Raw genomic sequence first — 4,385 nt, 5'->3', positions numbered from 1 at the left:
CAGTGTATGCCCTTAGATGCCCTTGTGATAAGTATTATATAGGTAGCACGATACACCAAGCTAAAAAACGGGTGCTAGAGCACCTAAGGGCAATCAAGAACCTTGATAGGCAATACCCGGTGGCGAGACATTTCGCCACTCACCATAAGATAACAGCCTCATTTCCTTTTGTGTCCTGGACAATGTCCCCATAAGAGAGCGAGGTGGTGACAGGATCCAAGAGCTAAGACGGTTGGAATCTAAACTAATCATCAAATACCGTACAATGCAGCCAGTGGGACACAATTGCGATGAGGCGTTAGCAGTACACCTAGGTTAATAGATCTTCTTAGAGTTAGATGCTTCTATGACTATAGTTGTGAGATATGTGGTCCCGTCTTGAACCAAATAGAATGATTTTATTGCATGCAAGTATAACTCTTTTGTTTTTATAATGATGTAGTGTATGTAAATAGTCACGAATGATTGAAACAATTTCTCACCTCTTCTTTTTTATTTTTCACTTTATTCTGCAGGCCCTTGTTGAGTACTTTAAGGAGGATTTAAGGCAAGTCCGCACTGTTGAATTACCCATGGTGGAGATATGAGTGAGTTTATTCGTCACATAATGTTTGAATGTGGACTTTACCCACTGGGGTTGGACTGGTTTGCCCACTGGGCACTGGACTGAGTAGTTGACTTGAAGGCCCACTTGGCCTGAGCCATTATGATACATAAAAGGCGACACACACAGTTTTACCTAGAGGCACCAATTCAAAGACGCATACAAGTTACTGTTGTTTATATTTATGCAAAGAATGATCTATGAATATCATGCATATGATTGATGCGTCGCAACAAAATTAATATTGTATTTACCAGCATATTATGGTTCTCAGGCATTAGCTATGTGTTTAAATGTAATGCCACATTATGAATTGGTTGATGATTTTTGTTTAGCTAAATGCTAAAGCAAGGTGATCTCGCTCTCTGCTCCGATGGAGACAATACATATGTATTCAGGCTGCTTTCTAGCTCCGTAATTGTATGCAATAGCACTGAGTCTGTTTTCTATTTTCACCACGAAGAGGTTTCACATGATATGTATAAACACCGTGAGAATACGTACTCGTGAGCAAGGAGGTCTCCCTCCAAAACTCGTAGAGTGACTGGGCGTTTGAAAATAAAGACACGCTGACAAAAACTGAGTGGCCTGGACATCGTTTCTTGGATGTTTGCAATGATTATTTGGATTTTGGGAGTCGCGATCCCGTCTGGACCCGCCACTGTGAGTGGCCGGGGTTTCTACGCGAACCTGGAGGTGAAAAAAAAAAATATATATATATATATATATATTCACTGAAAAAACCATAGGTTTCACACATGTTATAGTTAGCGGAAATTTTACTGATAAAAAACCAATGAAATTCCCCCGTTATAGTTAGTGCAGGCAACTATAACTCACGCGACCGCAATCCTCTGCTGATGCTAATACTGTATTTAGACACTTATTTGCCCATGTCTTCTTCCATACATTTTTAGCTATACATATATTACAAATATTTTTTTTTCATAAAGACACATATGTCATCAGCAGAAGATTGCGGTCGCGTGAGTTATAGTTGCCTGCACTAACTATAACGGGGGAATTTCATTGGTTTTTTATCAGTAAAATTTCCGCTAACTATAACATGTGTGAAACCTATGGTTTTTTCAGTGAATTTGCAAGGTTTTTTAAATGCTAATTCCTAACTATAACGTGTGTGAAACCTATGGTTTTTTCAGTGAATTTGTACGGTTTTTTAAATGCTAAGTTACTTTACGCCTTTCGTGGCGTGCACGCCCACTTAACGCAGTTCGTTCCGTGCGCGCACCACGCGCCCACTTTACGCAGTTAGTGCCGTACACGCAAGGTGGGCACGCGGTGCGCGTAGCGCACCGTGCGCACATGGAGGACATATTATGCGCTTCCTTGTGATAGGTAATCTGTTAAATTTAATTTGTAAGTGATGACAATAATACACCATGCACAGAGAGTGTTTTTTTTTTTTTTATTAAAATTTTTAGCGTAAGCGCACCGTACGCGTACGGTAAGCGTAATCGGCGAAATTTTCAAAAAATAAAAATTTACCGTTTTTGGCCTTAGGGGATCTTTGAGGACTCAACTAACATGGCTATGTGCATGGGCGCTTTCTAAACAGCCCCTTTATATGTTTTTTGCCTTTGTTTACAGCACCCTCCTCAGAGTGCGAGAGAGAAAATGGCGGCCGCCGCTTCCTGGTTTCGACCGATTCGAATGTTTACTTAGATGTAACAGCCAATCAGAATCGCGCTCGCGCACGCCACCGTACGCGTACGGTAAGCTTACGGTAAGCGTACCGTAAGCTGGCTCAGATATATATATTGATTTAAAGGCTATTTTCTCAGAATCTACTGAACAGATTTACACCAAACCTACAAAAGGCACTTCCTTGACCTGAGGACTACCTCTCTGCCAAATTTCTAGTAATTCTGTTCAGCCGTTCGGGCTGTAGCCCTGTCTAAAGGTCCTATGGAAAAATGCATGGGAAAAACGCGTTTTGGGACCCCCCTTTTATCTCAGCCCCCGCTTGACGAATCCCCCCGAGACTTTCAGGGTAGGAGCGGAGCGTAGCGCTCCACCTATTTTGAGAAATTCGCGAGGATTCGTCGACCGGCGCCAAAGTTATTCAAAATAGAATGTTGCGGATTTCCTATGGAAACAGGGTCCTAACTATAACTACCTACTGGCGACCGCCAGTAGGTAATATATATATATATATATATATATATATATATATTTTCCACCGCCAGGATATATATATATATATATATATATATATATATATATATATATATATATATATATATATATATTACCTACTGGCGGTCGCCAGTAGGTAGTTATAGTTAGGACCACGTTTCCATAGGAAAACCTCAACATTCTATTTTGAATAACTTTGGCGCCGGTCGACGAATCCTCGCGAATTTCTCAAAATAGGTGGGGCGCTACGCTCCGCTCCTACCCTGAAAGTCTCGGGGGGATCCGTCAAGCGGGGGCTGAGATAAAAGGGGGGTCCCAAAACGCGTTTTTCCCATGCATTTTTCCATAGGACCTTTAGAACGAGCTACAGCCCGAACGGCTGAACAGAATTACTCAAAATTTGGCAGAGAGGTAGTCCCTAGGTCAAGGAAGTGCCTTTTGTAGGTTTGGTGTAAATCTGTTCAGTAGATTCTGAGAAAATAGCCTTTAAATCAATATATATATCTGAGCCCGCTTACGGTACGCTTACCGTACGCTTACGGTAAGCGTACGGTGGCGTGCGCGAGCGCGATTCTGATTGGCTCTTAGATCTTAGTAAACATTCGAATCGGCCGAAACCAGGAAGCGGCGGCCGCCATTTTGTGTATTTCACTCTGAAAAAAAAGAGTGAAAACAAGGAAAGGGGGCAATGAGGAGAGTTACAGACCCCCTAACATTTGTAAGGGGGTCAAAGAAGGACAGAAAAGTACAAAAAAAACATTTATTGATTTTAAAAAAAATCACGGGGTACGCGTACGGTAAGCTTACGGTAAGCGTACGGTAGAAAGAAAAAAAAAAAAAAATGAAAATCAGATTTAAGTGTTTAGATATTAGGGGGCTCTAAAAAGAGCCGTTGTGTTTATGAAATGATTTTTTAGTGGTACCTACAAGTAAGTACCGATGCAGAGTCTAAGGTTCAAGAGGAAGACTCTGTTCCCTTCATCATTGAAGTGCACACCATCTCCTCTATAAATGTCTTGCATGTCATAACGCAAGTTGTTGTGGTAAATGGCACCCATACCATAGTCACGGAGGAAAGCAGAAACAGATTTGTTGACGTGCTTTCTTGCTTTGTCATCGCACCGCGTGCCCACCGTGCGTGCACGGCACTAACTGCGTAAAGTGGGCGCGCGGTGCGCGAAGCGCACCGCGTGCTTACTGTGCGCGCACGGTGCGCGAAGCGCACCGTGCGCGCACGGAACGAACTGCGTTAAGTGGGCGCGCACGCCACGAATGGCGTAAAGTAACTTAGCATTTAAAAAACCTTGCAAATTCACTGAAAAAACCATAGGTTTCACACACGTTATAGTTAGCGGAAATTTTACTGATAAAAAACCAATGAAATTCCCCCGTTATAGTTAGTGCAGGCAACTATAACTCACGCGACCGCAATCTTCTGCTGATGACATATGTGTCTTTATGAAAAAAAAATATTTGTAATATATGTATAGCTAAAAATGTATGGAAGAAGACATGGGCAAATAAGTGTCTAAATACAGTATTAGCATCAGCAGAGGATTGCGGTCGCGTGAGTTATAGTTGCCTGCACTAACTATAACGGGGGAATTTCATTGGTTTTTTATCA

The sequence above is a fragment of the Triturus cristatus genome, chromosome 7 (assembly GCF_964204655.1).
Source record: "Triturus cristatus chromosome 7, aTriCri1.1, whole genome shotgun sequence".
Lineage (NCBI taxonomy): Eukaryota > Metazoa > Chordata > Amphibia > Caudata > Salamandridae > Triturus > Triturus cristatus.
Note: the sequence above shows the minus strand (reverse complement) of the source record.